The following is a 15760-nucleotide window of genomic DNA, read 5'->3' as shown; positions in this document are numbered from 1 at the left end:
GGGTACCTCAAGTCAGTCCCGATTTGCCTTATTTTGTGTTGTTTGGATCTTTATTTCAAGGTAGTCGGTCACAGGAGCCAAGGGTGAACTGTGTGATGCAGGCTGGCCTTTGTTTCAGCCCTTAGGGGCTCGGGTTAAGGGCTTTGAAGAGGAGCCAGGGCAGCCTGGCGGCTTTTCTCCTGGCCACACTGCTTCCACTTTCAGTTGTGAAAGAAAAACCAGGAAGTGAAGTCCCCGAGCATGTTAGAGAGCCCGGCCGTGGTGTGACTCAGGACAGCTCACACGGGGCACAACTGGGGACACTGTCAGCCGTGGCCACCTCCCTACATGGATGCTCAAAAGCCAGCCTATCCTCGGAGGACCTGGGGGTGAGGGAAGAGAGACCAGAATTCTGTGCCAGGACGAACCCAGTGCCTGGAAACCCCATTCTCAGGAAGCGCCAACAGATGCAACCCCCTCACAGGGTAAGGGGACCGTCCTGATGGGGGACTTAGCAAGGGGTTTTGTGACCGTGGGGCAGAGGCTGAGAGGCCACCTGCCCCCCAGCTTCAGAGTCCAGAGCTTGCTGTGTGCCTGGCACATGTCAGCACTCTCTCTCCCAGCTCTCTAAGGGACATTTTAAAGCCCTCCTTATTAGGAGGGGTGAAGGGAAGAGGGAATGCGGGGCGTGTGGACTGGATTTTCTTTCTCCTGTCTCTCTTAGGGGAGATGGACCACAATTGAGACCTTTCCAGTTTTCATTGTGAAATTTGACTCCTTCTGATGGGGAGAGCTAATGGATGTGGGATGGGTGGTTTCTGAATGGACTGAGATCTTTTGTAAGGAGTAGGGCCACGTGCTGAATCTAAGTTGAACTTCAAGGACCTTCAGAGTGTGATCTTGGGGGGACACCTGTGTGGCTCAGTTGGTTAAGCGTCCAACTCTTGGTTTCTGCTCAGGCCACGATCTCATGGTTTGCCAGTTCGGGCCCCATGTCAGGCTCTATGCTGACAGTGTTCACGCTCTCTCTCTCTCAAAATAAATAAACTTAAAAAAAAAGAGAGAGAAAAAGAAAAAGAGTGAGCTTTAGGAAGGGACTCCATGGTTGGGGCTTGTTGCCTTCTGTGGGTATTAATCTTCTTTGGTGGTTTGAAAAGTAAGATTGAATCTATATCTCTACCTTGTAGATGATTGGTATTATCTAACAGCAGCAGAGTCTTAAAAAAAAAAATTTAGGGGCACCTGGGTGGCTCAGTCAGTTGAGCATCCGAGACTTGATGTTGGCTCAGAACATGATCTCGCAACTGTGATATCGAACCCTGTGTCGGGCCTGCTTGGGATTCTCTCTCTCCTTCTCTTTCTGTCCCTCTTTCGCTTGCATGCATACTCTCTCTTAAAATAAGTAAACTTAAAATAATAATAAAAATTTGATTTAAAAAAGATTGATTTAGGGGCCCCTGGGTGGCTCAGTCAGTTAAGTGTCCCACTTCGGGTCAGGTCATAATCTCATGGTTTGTGGGTTTGAATTCCACGTCAGGCTCTGTGCTGACAGCTCAGAACCTGGAGCCTGCTTCGGATTCTGCATCTCTCTCTCTCTCTCTCTCTCTCTCTCTCTCTCTCCCCTTTTCCTGCTTGCATGTTCCCTCTCTCAAAAATAGATAAATAAACTTAAAGATTGATTTAGTAAAAAAATAAAATAAAATAAAATAAAATAAAATAAAATAAAATCAAAATGGAATATTTGGTTTCACTTGAACCCTCCCTTTATACTGCAGTGTGGGGATAACTCTGTAGTCCAACTGATAAATATTTGAAATGAACACAGAATCGCCTTAGAAGAGGCACGGTTTAAATTCTTGTGGCCATCACTTGTGTGCTTGACACAATAAAAGGGAGCAAAAAACTAGAACAAGGGCCACACATATTTATAGAACAGGAAGATAATACAGTTAAATAGATGGTGTGTAAGAAAATGCAGGTGGGGACTCTAGCAAAATGCAAGGTAGACGTGCCCCCAGGTATAAGCACGTTCCAACTTAATTAAAACAAGAACACGTTGCTAAGGCCAAACAGTATTTCAGCCAGGTATTTGGCTAGGTCCTGTCCTAACATAGAATATAGCCAAAGAGAGAAGACTAACACGTAAGGGCAAAACACACCTACTATAACATTAGTGTACAATTGAATGCCTCAGTGCTAAATATTCAATGACGGCCACAGATTCTATAGAGAGGTTCGGGGTCCGGGAATGAATGCAGAGTAGGAAAATGAAGCCTGTTAGAGTTAAGTACCAGCTCATAATAGCTACTCCTAATGTTTCATTAAGACAATCTTATGACATGGATGTTGTCACCATTTTACAGCTGAGAGAATAAGCTCAAAGAAGTGAAGTAACTTTTCCAACGTCAAACAGAGACCAAAGCTGTAGTCTGTGTGGTCTAAAAACTGTGGTCCAACCAGTCATGTGCAGAGTTAACCTTTCTTCAGAATTCCTAGAAAATTGCATTTGTGGAAACATTTTCCTGTGCAGTGACCTGGGCAAATACTGACTTCACATACTTTTTAACAATTTTCAGATTGACTTTTGTCCAGAACTGCCAATATTACAGCTACTGTTCTCTGACTGTTTTCTCTGGGGCAGGGCTGTGCTTAGTTGTTTTTTTGTTTTTTTGTTTTTTTGTTTTTTTTGGGTGGGGGGGGCATTATCATTTAACCTTTTGAAATGGTCCTGTGAGGTAGGTTCATTGTTTCACAGATGGGGAAACTGAGGCTTACGAGTAAAGAAATTGGACACATTAAGGAAAAGTAAAAACTGGGATCTGAATTCTGGCTCATGTATGGCAAACTGTACCTCTGTTCCAGATGAGTCTAGTCTAGTTTAGTGACGAAAGAACTAAACACTGGGAGAAATCTTTTTTGAAAATCCTTCTAGTTCAAATCCATAGAGAAAGAAGGAAAATTGGTGGGTGGGACCAGGGATTGGGAAAGGAATTGGGAGTACTTGCTTAATGGGCACAGTGTTTCCTTTAGGGGGTAAAAACATTTTTTTAAAGTTTTATTTATTTCCAAGAGAGAGAGAAAGAGAGAGAGAGCATGCACGAGCACAGGGGAGGGTCAGAGAGAGAGGGAGACACAGAATCTGAAGCAGGCTCCAGGCTCTGAGCCAGCTGTCAGCACAGAACCCGACAGGGGGCTCGAACCCACGAACCTGAGCCAAAGTCGGACACTGAACTGAGCCACCCAGGCACCCCAAAAGTATTTTGGAACTAGATAGAGGTGATTGATTCCACAAGACTGTGAATATGCTAAATGCCACCAAATTGTTCACTTTATTAAAAAAAGTTTTTTAAATGTATGTTTATTTTGGAGAGAGAGAGAGACAGAATGCAAGTGGGTGAGGGGGAGGGCCAGAGAGAGAGAGGAAGACATAGAATCCGAAGCAGGCTCCAGGCTTCGAGCTGTCAGCACAGAGCCACGAGTTGTGGCTTGGACCCACGAACCGTGACATCACGATCTGAGCCGAAGTCAGATGCTTAACCTACTGAGCCATCTGGGTGTCCCTTCCCTCCCACCCCCTGCCCCAAATTATTTACTTTAAATGATTGATGGTATGTGACCTTCACCTGAGAAAAGAAAAAATGATCCTCTTACCTCTGGGAAGGTGACTTCCCAAGCCAGGATTTGGCAATTGTTTAGTAACCAGGAATAAAGTTTATATTCCTGCCTGTCTCCTATTTATGGCCAGTAGATGCACGGGCCCTCGGATGGGGCACAGCCTGAGGTGGCTCTCATGCGTGGCAGCACCCTGCAAGGGTGACCTGTCCCCAGCAGCTCGGGGTCAGCCATCATTGTTCTTGGCACACTGTGCTGTAAATACATCCAGAGCTTTACCTCTTTTAAGCAACCATGCCTCTGAGTCAGAAAAGGGCTTACTCTCTCTTCCCCCAAGACATAGCTCCTGAAATCTCCTAGGCTCTTAATCCATGCTGTCTCAATAAATACATGAGTTTTGGGGTTTCAAAGGTCATGCAGCCCTTGTGCTTCTGTGGTCAGGCCACGGTATTGACCCTTTTCAGGGGAGCTGGTAGCCAAACTCTGGGTCTCTCTGGGTCAGTCTACAACGTGTGAAGTTGTGAGTAGCTGTGGAAGAGGATGCAGGGGTGGGGTGGGGTGGGGTGGGAGGGAGGAGACAACTGGGTCAGAACTCAGCGGTGCATGATGCCCTCCGCAACAAGAAATCCTCCGCTGAAACAGAAACGAGGAGTTGTAAGATCTCTGCTCAGAAGGTGGGGGGCAGTTATAGTATGAAGGTCTTGATCATCTCTTCTTCAGGAAGCCTCAGGATAGGACACCTGGTACTTGCCCAGGAGTCCACAACTGAGGAAAGCAGAAGTGGGAAAGGGAGCCTGGCTTCCTGAGGACCTCCCGTGACCAGCAGTGTCTAGAGGACACAGTCTATAGCACCCCCTTTAAGTAGGGAACTGTTACCTGTCCCCTCTTGTGTGCAGCGGGGGGAAACGGACATTCAGTGACCTTACGTAGCTGTCCCCAGGTCCACACAAACAGGAGAGCTGTTGCGCTGGCACCTGGAAGGTCAATGGCCTTGAAAGTTTGCTGCTGGAAATGAGACCATTGGCAATAAAGTTTGCTGTTTGCACTTTGAATCTGGTGACTTATGACCGCTGGCCAGCCAGGTAGTTTGAGGGCTGACGCTGCAAGAACCCTGGAGAAAGGCCTCTTTCACAATGGTTTCCCTCACTATTTTTCTCTTGCACGGGTGATGGGGGCCTAGCACTTTGTCCAGACTATCTTCTTACAGGCTCTCTTATCAAGTCCAGCGGACTTCTGCTACTGATTCTCCTGACCCCAGTTCTCATAATCAGCAACACGCTTGGGAAGCCTTGACGGGTGTTTACGGAGACCAGATTTTCCTCAGAGTAGGGCTTCTGGGCTGTGGTTTGTTGGTAGATCAAGGTTGATTGTGTGAGACCCAGTGGGATTTGTGACTGCTGGCCATCGGCCTAGGGGTGGCTCAACTATCCAATGCGATCTTCATGGGCTGTTAAGAGGCTTGTTGTACTTAATTTAATAAGGTTTTTTTTGGTTAAATACTACTCAGCTCAACAGGGAAAGGCCTGGCACCTCGGGCCTCTCTGGTATTTATGAACTGAAATGACTCTAGTTGTATAGTGTTTCCACCAGGCCCCAGATACTGTCGCCTTCAACCTTGTTGGAGGCTTTTTCTCCCCCACTTCCACTTTCAACTAAAGATGGATCCTCTACCACCATTAGAAACACTCCTTCACTATTTCCCTTCCCCAGATATCATGCTTATCACATCACTGCCTCTGGTCCTGCTCTTCCTCTGCCCCCGCATCGGGGTGTTCCTCCTTCCCTCCCTTCCCTCCCTTCCACTGAGGTTTGTCCAACTTAATGTGGCGCCTTGGCTCTCCGTGAAAAAAATAAATGGAGAGACTGAGACCACAGCTGAGAAAGATGGCTTGGTGACAGCAACCGTGGTTAGAATCCTAGTTGGGGACTTATTAGCCATTGGCCTAATTGGTGGGGTCATCCTTCTTGATTGACCCTGGAAATGAGACAGTTGGCCATAAACTTAGGGGATCAAAAACCACACATCCTTGAGAGTCTAGAGCTCCATTCAGCTGCCTTCACCTAGTCTAGTCTACACTAGTGTCTCCCACACTAAATTCTTCTATAAGTGTGTTCAGTAGACCCATAAGCCCCCACATGGCAGGAGGTAGGTCTTCTAAGTGTCCCTCTGCACATGGCAGAGTGCTGGGCACACAGTTGGTCCCAGGCCGTTGTTTCCCTTTTTAATCTATTTTTTAATAGTTTTTATTTATTTCTAGGAGAGAGAGAGAGAGAGAGGGAGACAGTGTGAGCAGGGGAGGGTCAGAGAGAGAGGGAGATACAGACTCTGAAATAGGCTCCAGGCTCTGAGCTGGCAGTCAGCACAGAGCCCGACGCGGGGGTCGAACCCACGAACCGCGAGATCATGACCTAAGCAAAAGTCGGACGCTTAACCAACTAAGCCACCCAGGCGCCCCTGTTGTTTCCCTTTTTAAAACTAAATATGTAATTTCATAAAGTATAGAGGGTAAATCCATCTCTTGCCACATGCACTTCTCCAGTCTACCGGATGCTGCCAAGCCTGGGGTATATGCCATTTACTGTTGGGAATTGGCTTTATCTCCTACTTGATTATTAAGCCCAAGTGCGCTTGTGCATGCTGAACACACTGCCTGGCACATAGTAGGTGCTCAAATATTCAAGTGCTGGTAGAATGAGTGGCCCTCGAGCTCCTTCAGGTCAAGCTGCTTGGTGTTGCCTATGCCACGGCAAGTGGCCCCTCGCTGTGGTGTTTCTGAAGAGAGCTCAGCCACTTCTGCCCCATCCGTGTGTCCGGGAGCACATCGTGTGCTTGTGGGACAGAGCCCTGGAACCTGTTTCCTTCATCAAATGTTCCTCCCTAGTTCTCTCCCCTGAACTTGTGCCATTGGAGAGCAAAGGGAACAGGTGACTCACTGGTACATAGAGGGTTCCTGCTGTATGTCAGGCACTGTGCTGGGTGTAGTAGACTCTGAAGGCTCACACAGCCACCGCCTGAGAGCACTCTCAGGCAAGGTGTCCACTGAGTTACAGACAGCTTTCCTGAGGCCCAAACCCCAGGACAGGACTGAGCCTCCTGCAATTTGTATAACCCTCCTGAGCCTGGTTCCTGGAGCTTTCCCTGTGTGATTCAGCAGCAAAGAGATTACCAATGGATCTTCATTAAAAACCTCCTGATTTATTTATGGGGTGCTTACTTGTAGGCCAGGGAAACTGTTTCAAGCCTACCCCCACCCCCCGACCCCTGCTAGCTGCCTTACAAGTTGGAGTTGTTGGATATGGCCTAGCATTTAGGCTGGGGAGATCAAGGCGTGTGACCTTGATATCACTTTTCTGTTTAATTAAACATTCACACAATCTTTCCGTGGTGTGGAAATGACTGTTTGGTCACCCCCTGGGACTTCATAGGGATCCCCTTTGGGAAACACCTCCCTGCTCTGTCCCGCCTGACCCTGTGGAGATAAGGAGGCCCTTCGCCACCTGCCTGGGGACATCACCTGGAGTGTGTGCCTCCGGGCACCTGGGATGCCAGGCCCCCGATGAAGAGAGCGGTTTACGCCTGGTGACCCGGCACTGCTTGCTGGAGGAGGCTAGTGTGAGCCGTGGCCTGAGCGCCTGAGCACTGGGGACTGGCTGGAAAGTCAACTGCCGTCTCCTAGGTCAGGATCTTATGCCAGCCTCTCTCCCAGCTCCTTGCAGTAAATGTTGAAAGATGCCCTTTCAGGGCCCCTTTTGGCCCTGTGACTCAAACGTCACCTTTGTTCTCTTTCTCGGCTAAAGAAATGAATGAAGAACGTTTCCACCCCCAGCGCTGCTGTGCAAACCGGCTCACTCTGTGGCTAAGAGGATTGCACACAGCGTGAGTGCTCAGAACGGCTGTGCTCAGTGTGGCTTCAGTGGTGGGAAGGCTGCGCTTGCAGAAATGACGCTGAGGCTGTATTCTCAAGCACATTCACATGAAATGTCACCAACCAAGGGGGTAGAACTTTCTGGGTCAGCCGCCTCAGTCAAGGCGAGGTCATTTGGAGCTCTTGGTTTTGTGTGTGTTTGTTTTGTCTTGCTTTTAAGCACGTGTATTTCAGATTAAACAGTGCCTGCTCTCAAGTTACCTTCTTGAGAGTTGAAAACTGACCCCCCTGCTGTCCACAATCCTCTTTCCTGGTTCTACTTTTTAAAATTCCATGTACCATATAATCTAGTTATTGTTTAGATGCATCAAACTCCCCAATAAAATACAACCACACGAGGGCAGGGTTTTCCCTGCTATGTCCTCAGCGCCTGGAATGATGCCAATATAGAGTCAAGCCCTTAAATATCTCTTGCCTGATTGATCAATTGTGCAAAATGTTCGGGAAAATCCATTAATGATATCTCTTCTTCCATAGATCCTTTCATATGAGGAATATTCTTTCAGGAACACAAATACATAGCCATTTGTCCAACTGTGTTTTTTATACTTTCTACCTGGTCATTTATCATAGAGCTCTTTCCACATCAGTAGGTACAGATCTGCTTTATTCTTTATATCTTCCAAGAGTACACTGTGTGACCATGCTCGTATTTATTTGGTTACCCTCCTATCAAGGTAGGCTTTTCTGGTCTCTGGAATTATAAAAATTCCTGTAGATACAACACTGATGAACAGAATAGCTAATGCTTGAGCCTATGCACCAGGCACTGTTCTAAGTACTTTACAGGAACATTAACTCCTTTAATCATAAGGAAGATATTGTCATTTTACAGATGAGAAACCACACAGGGGCACCTGGATGGCTCAGTCCATTGAGTGTCTGACTTGGGCTCAGGTCATGATCTCACTGTTCATGAGTTTGAGCCTCATGTCGGGCTCTGTGCTGACCTCTCAGAGCCATGTCGGGCTCTGTGCTGACCTCTCAGAGCCTGGAGCCTGCTTTGTATTCTGTGTGTTCCTCCCTGCTCTCTCTCTCTCTCTCTCTGTCTCAAAAATAAAGATTAAAAAAAAATTTTTTTTAAAAAGAAACCACACAGAGGTTATATAACCCAGGTAACAAAGACATTCACACAGGGTATGAGCTCAAGTAATCTGATTCAGAGCCCACATTCCTAACCCGTACCTTGAACAGCCATTTGTGATATATTTTATTGAACTGATGTCTGTCTTATTTAGGTCAAAGGGCATACATTTTAAATTGTGGTAGAAGGCAGTGAGACTGCACCTAATTTACATTTCCCTGACTAACAGCACATTTTTCACTATTTCCTCTTTGCTACTCTTATGGGTGGGGGAAAAGACATTTCATTTAAATTTGTATTTTTTTCAATGATAAGCAATGATGAATGTCTTTCTCATAAATAATGTTTTGCTGTGTACATTCTGGTCGTGACCTTTGCTTTTTGTTTTATTATGTTGCATTTTGTTTTTCATTGATTTCTAAGCATTCCTTATTGAGGAAATGAGCTCTTTAGATAGGCAAAGTATTTGATACTTTTCCCAGTTTATCTTTATCTCTGGTGTCCTTCCTGCAAGGCAAATACTTTAAAAAAAATTTTATGTAAGCAAACTTGCCAACATTTTCATTTATAGCTTCTAGGCTTTGTGTCTGCCTTGAGTCTTCTTCATACCAGGATTAGAAAAAGAAAACATTCTCTCATACTTTTATCCCCAAATACTCTTACGGTTGTCATTGTTTCATATTTAAGACTTCGATCCATCTTGAACTAATTTGTGTTGTAGGAGTAAGGCACTGATCAGCTTAATGTCTTCTCTCTGAATGGCTAACCAGTTGTCTCAATACTTTTAAGTGAAAAGAATATCTATCTTTATTTGAAATGCAATTTAGTATATGTGAATATAGCCACTGGGAGTTTCAGGATTATTTTGTTACATAGTTTTGTCTATTCATGATCAATAGAAAACTTCTCTAGCTCTATAGTAAGCAAATTTGGTAACACTGAACTCTCTGTCCCTTGCTTGCCCCCCCAACACCCTCCAACCCAACCCCAATTCTTATTATTTTTTAAAAATGTTCTAACCCTTGGGGCAGCTGGGTGATTCAGTCCGTTGAGCTTGATTCAACTCTTGATTTTGGTTCAGTTCATGATCTCACGGTTGGTGAGTTTGAGCCTGTCATTGGGTTTATGCTGACGGTGTGGAGCCTGTTTGGGATTCTCAGTCTCCCACTCTCTCTGCCCCACCCCTGCCAGTGATTACTTGCTTTCAAAATAAACAAAAAAACTTAAAAAAAAAATTTCTGACTTTTACTAATAAGCTTTATTTTTCTGGGTGAACTTTATTTTTTTAATGTTTATTTTTGAGAGAGAGAGACAGAGTGTGAGTGGCGGAGGAGCAGAGAGAGAGGGAGACACAGAAAACAAAGCAGGCTCCAGGAGCTGAGCTGTCAGCACAGAGCCCCGTATGGGGCTTGAACTCATGAACCACGAGATCATGACCAGAGCCAAAGTGGAAGTCTTAACTAATTGAGCCACCCAGGTGCCCCTCTGGGTGAACTTTAGAATCAACTTTTTATTTTCCAAGTCATTCTGTTGGTTCTTATTAGAGCTGCATTAAGTGTATAGATGCATTTAGGGGTATGGGGTCCCCTTGACTATTTTAAGCATGTGTTTCCAGTTTTCAAGTCTTTTTTAGGTCCCTCAGATCTAAACTTTTTAAATAGAGACTTTACACATTTATTCTTATAGATGCTGTTGTGAATGGCTTTTCCCCCATTATATTTGATTAGCGATTTGCATGAAATAAAGGAAAGCTACAATTGGGTAATATGACAACAAATATTATCTCAGAAATAACTGAATGCTAGCCCTTTTGATCTTTATATCATTTAAAATAGCATGAATAGCTGAGATTTACCCTCTTGAGAAGTCAATGCTTTTCCATATCAGGGTTTTCTCTGACTGTTTACTTTTTGAGAAACAAGATCATCGTTTCTCTGTCATCTTTTATTTCTCAAAAGCAGAAAACTGCATTTAGATACAGAAGAGTAAACTGGTGTAAGAAAAGGTAGAAAACCCTTAGCTCCAGATCTCTGAAGATATTCAGTGAAGGGTCTTGAAACAGAATGCATACCTGCTTCATGTTCATTGTGTATTAAGAAAAAGGTTATTTTCATGAAACTACTGGTTTGTAATGTTCTATTGACCTTTTGCCATTACTTTGGGATTTTTCTAGAAATATTAACCATGTGGTTAACAACTGAGATGGAGGCCTCCTAAGTTGGGGGTGGCAGGGATTTAGAGAAAATAACAATGGAGACTGAGTAGGTGACTTAAAGGCCAACTAAGCCAAAGCTTTCATATACAGCCTCCTAAATAACATGCAGGTCTCTTTGGAGTCATTACGAGTTGTAAAGACTTGTGACCTTGTCCCTAGAAGAAACTAAGTAATTCAATACAGAAGACTGTGTTAACTAATTGGGTATAGGAACCTGGGGACTCTGGTCTCCCTTTTAATGAGCTCTCTATCACCACAGAATGAGTCCATACAGGTAAGGGAACAGAGAAACCAATTAAATCTGAATTAGTATACCACTTTCTAGAAGGTATATTTCCCCCCCAAAAGCTTATAATTGCAATTTATATCTCATTACTGCACAGAAAGTAATTAGTTCTTCAGGCCTACTAGCAAAGATAATTTGTCTTATTGTTCTTTGAATTCTAGAAACATGGGGTAACACAATTATTTATTTCTAGGCTGGATTTCCTTCTCACTTACTACTATAGATGACTTCATCTGATAAGATTCATTCTGTAGAGGCTTTCAAGCTCAGAAGTGTATACTCATCCTGAGTAATCCTAGATATGTGTTAGACATTCATTCTTTTCACCCCCTGCCATCCCTAACCCAACACTGCGCCAGATATTGATCTGGGAGTACCCATCTCAATATTGGCCAGAATGACTTTTGATGACCTAAGATTTGGGAGTTTGAGTTTGATGAAGGGAAATGCGGGCTAACAGAAGATTTAAAGCAAATAATTCTGAACCAGAAAAACTGGTCATGTATTTAAGAACCACTCATCGAAAGTTAACTATGTGCTAGAAATGGTGGAGGCATTGGAGATACAGTAGTGCACAAAACGAAAATCCCTGTTCCAATTAGAACATCAATTCAGGGGCGCCTGGGTGGCTTAGTCGGTTAAGCTCCGACTTTCGCTTGGGTCATGATCTCGCGGTTCGTGGGTTCGAGCCCCGCGTCAGGCTCTGTGCTGACTGCCAGCTCAGAGCCTGGAGCCTGTTTCAGTCTGTGACTCCCTCTCTCTCTGACCCTCCCTTGCTCACGCTGTCTCTCTCTCTCTCTGCTAGAAATAAATAAAAATATAAAAAAAAACAAAACAAAAAGAACATCAATTCAGTAGGGACAATGGATGATAAGGGACTAGGGCTATTTCAGATAGTGAACAGCGTCACGCAGAAGAGAAAGCAAGGTTCTGCGGTAGTGACTAGAGTCGGAAGGGCGATGTTAAATAGGGTGATCAGAGAGCGTAAGTCTCTGAGGAAGTAACATTTGAGCTGAGGCCCAACCTGTACGTACACACTGTTTAAGATCTGAGGAATAGTATTTCAGGCAAAGGGAAGAGCAAATACAGAGCCTTGAAAGGAATTGACTTGTGGGTGGAAAACTGAACACCTGTAGGAAAAATAAAATCCTCTAAAGGAAAGGACTACAAAGCAAACATTATTTGTAGGTCAAAGGGACAACCTGAAAGCTTCAGAGCATTAAATATAGTTGGCCAAAGACTAGGATAGTAGAAGGGTCCATTTAGGGACTTCATTCACAGAAAATGAGACTTAATGAAGAAATGGTGGCCCAGATCCTGAAAGGAGCAAAACTCAGAGCTGAATATGGGGTGGTGGTCGTAACCTAGACATGGAGGCTGGTCCCGGGAGCTTGCAAGCAGGTATAAAGGCAGAGGGTATCCTTCAGCTAGCTTGGGGATTAAATGTGTTAGGAGATAGGAGATGAATGACTCCATACCACAGAGGAGGGGAAGACCCTGGAGTGAACCAAGGGGAAGGAGTGGGGACAAATGGACATACTGGTGTATGGGACGTGTCACTAACACCGCGTCAAAAAGTGAAGGAAGCGTTCCCCCTGGGGCTATCCTAATGTGTAGTACAGCTTGCTCAACTATCTGTAGATGAGCTAGAACAGGAGCTCCTCTGTACAGTGTAACACAGCTCTTGTTCCTTTTTACCACCATTACACTTTCCTCTACCCGATTCTTTCCCAAATAGTGATCTAATGAGAGAAGGAAATGCCACCACATCAACCACTTGTGGGAGGCTCCATGGAATGGCTGAGCCCGAATTGTAATTTGAGTGACAAAGGACATGTGACAAAAAATACGGTAGCTTTTCTTCTCATTTACTTGAACATATCTGGAAGCTGTAATGGATTCTAAAGGTTAGGATGGTAACCAGAGCTTCCCAGTTCAGGAGCAGTGGAGCCCAAAGGTTTTACTGTCTCTTGGGCCCTCAGCTTCTCCCAACTGAACAATGAGAGAGTTACATGACATAGTTGCAAATCGTCCCTGTCACTAGCAACATAAGGTTAAAAATATGTGTATGTTAAAAAATATATATATGTGTATGTATTAAGAAGTCTATCAAGACTATGGAATGGGAGCAGGGTTGCCTGGGTGGCTCAGTTGCTAAAGCATCTGACTCAGTCTCAGGGTCATGAGTGAAGGTCCACACTGGGTGTGGAGCCTACTTAGAAGAAAAAAAAAAAAAGAATGGGAAAAAATATTGGCAAATCATATATCTGATAAGGGTCTAGTATCCAAAATATTTAAAGCACTCTTACAACTCAACAACAAAAAGACAAACCTCCCAATTTAAAAATGAGTGAAGGACTATAATAGACCTTTCTTCACAGAAGAAATACAAATAGTCAATAAGCCTATGAACAGATGCTCAACATCATCAGTCATTAGGGAAATGCAAACCAAAACCACAATGAGGCTATTAGGATGGCTAGTATCAAAAACTCCAGAAAATAGCAAGTGTTGGTGAGGATAAAAAGATGTTGGAATTGTCTGTTGTTGTTGGGAATATAAAATGGTGCAGCCATTGTGGAAGATACTTGGTGGTTCTTCAAAAGGTTTAAATGTAAAATTACCATGTAATTCCATTTCTAGCTATTTACCTTAAAGAAGTGAAAATAGGTACTGAAGCAAAATCTGCATACAAATGTTCATAGCAGTGGTCACCATAGCCAAAATGTGGGAAAACCCCCAATATCTACCAGCTGATGAATGAATTCATAAAATGTCTGTCTATGCAATGGAATGTTATTCGGCCATAAGAAATGAAGTACTGATATGCTATAACATGGATAATCCAGAAAATATGCTGAGTGAGAAATGTCATACATGGAGAGTCCCATACACATGATTCATTTATATGAAATATTAAGAATTTGTAAGTCCATAGAAACAAAGTATATCAGTGGTTGCCAGGGGTTGGGGGGAAGGGAGTGGGGAATAACTGCTTAATGGGCACTTGGGGTTTTTTTTGGGTGATGAAAATGTTTTAGACCTAACTAGAGGAGGTGGTTGGATAACATCATGAATGTACTAAATGCTGCTGAATTGTACATTTTAAAATGGCTGGGTGCCTGGGTGGTTCAGTTGATTAAGCATCCAACTCTTGCTTTCAGCTCAGGTCATGATCTCACGGTTCAGTTCTTGGGTTTGAGCCCAGCATCAGGCTGACCATGAAGCCTGCTTGAGATTCTCTGTCTCGCTCTCTTTCTGCTCCTTTGTCCCTCTCTCCCTCAAAATAAACAAACTTTTAAAAATGTGGAGAAGCAGAGAGGAACTGTCTGATATTCTGCACATATCCTATTTGAGTTCAATACCTGATTTACAATAGCAAACAAAGTGAGTAAGCTATTTCACTTGACACATAGATCTATCTTTCAGTGTTTTCTGCAGATATTTGCCAGTGTAAGCAAGGTATTTCATTCTCCTGAAGCTGAGGACTTGGCATTTATAAGTACCTCCCTTGTTTGTATCAAAGTGGCCAGGCTCACCACATCTGTGAACTGTATGACTGCAGTAGGTCTAGATGAATCCAGATGTCTTTTTGTTTATTGTATACCAGGTTCTTACTACCTGAGCTAATAGTTAAAATTGAGGATTCACAAAAATCCAGTGTTCTAGATTTTCTAAGAACAAAATCTGATAATCTAGTGATCAAGGGCTCACATTACTGCATGGTAGCCACCAGCCCAGGTTGACAGCAGGTGCTGACTTTGTACTGGTCATGGGTTCTGCCTCTCTCCTCCCCTCCCTCTGTGCTACCTGCCAAGCTTTTGACCTCCCTCCTCTGTGCATCCCCTACTGCCACCTGGAACAGAAATTTCATCTTTAGCCCTTCTTTTGAAGACAATGTTTGCAAATCTCTTGTTAAAATGTAAATCTGCCACCTGGAAGAAGAGCGCAAAAGTGCTCAGTGTGACAATCTGTTCTCATAGCTGAGAAGAGGAGTGAGGTAAGAATCTCTTAATTCAAAGGTGAGATTAGTGCAGAGAAGAGAATCCCAGATCAGAAGATACTAGACTTGTGGCAGTGTCCCCAGGCTCAGGGGAAGGGCTGGTGGGGGCAGGATGGGTGAGCACAGAGCAGGTCTCTCCTCGCTTCAGCTCTGCTACCTGCCCTGTCAACTTCATAATTTCCCCTGGGGTGGCCCCGCTTCCCCACCTGGGGTGGCTGCCTCTTGCACACATTCTGTCTCCCAGAGTGCCACTTCACGAGTCCAGAAAAGGCTGGATTCTACAAATCCTAGCTCTCAGAATCCTGGCTGGTGGTCATATTAGCTCCACCAGTCCTTATGTGACCTAGCACCTGTGGGGCCTTGGCTTTTGTTTTTCTTTTCTTTTTCTTCCCCTCTAAACACAATGTGGACAGCACCAAGGAGCTGGGGACAGTCATCCCACTCTCTGGAAGTTCACTTTTCCTTCATAAAATGGAAAGGGATGGTTCCAAATTCAGCCAACCAGGGAGCAGGAAAATGCTAAGACGCTGAAGGATTCTTGTGACCGTGCCTGCTCCGCACACAATTCCTGGGCCTGTTTAGCCTTTGTTGGGGTGGAGGGAGAAAGTTCCAGATGCCAGCTAGTGGCAGCAGCCCCAACGTTCTCAGGGGAACT

At 44.4% G+C, this 15760-nt stretch overlaps 1 protein-coding gene across 2 annotated transcripts in view; it reads left to right on the top strand.

The window, feature by feature from the left end:
• The first annotated feature begins 380 nt into the window (after positions 1-380).
• Positions 381-15760, top strand: part of ACSL5 (acyl-CoA synthetase long chain family member 5) — a 42329-nt gene continuing 26949 nt past the window's right edge. For both annotated transcript variants that reach the window (XM_077779454.1, XM_077779455.1), the window contains exon 1: positions 381-464. The gene's annotated coding sequence lies outside the window, so the exon portion shown is untranslated. The remainder of the gene's footprint in view (positions 465-15760) is intronic.

This window comes from Crocuta crocuta, unplaced genomic scaffold (assembly GCF_008692635.1).
Source record: "Crocuta crocuta isolate KB4526 unplaced genomic scaffold, BGI_CrCroc_1.0 scaffold138, whole genome shotgun sequence".
Lineage (NCBI taxonomy): Eukaryota > Metazoa > Chordata > Mammalia > Carnivora > Hyaenidae > Crocuta > Crocuta crocuta.
This window is presented reverse-complemented; position numbering and strand designations above follow the sequence as displayed.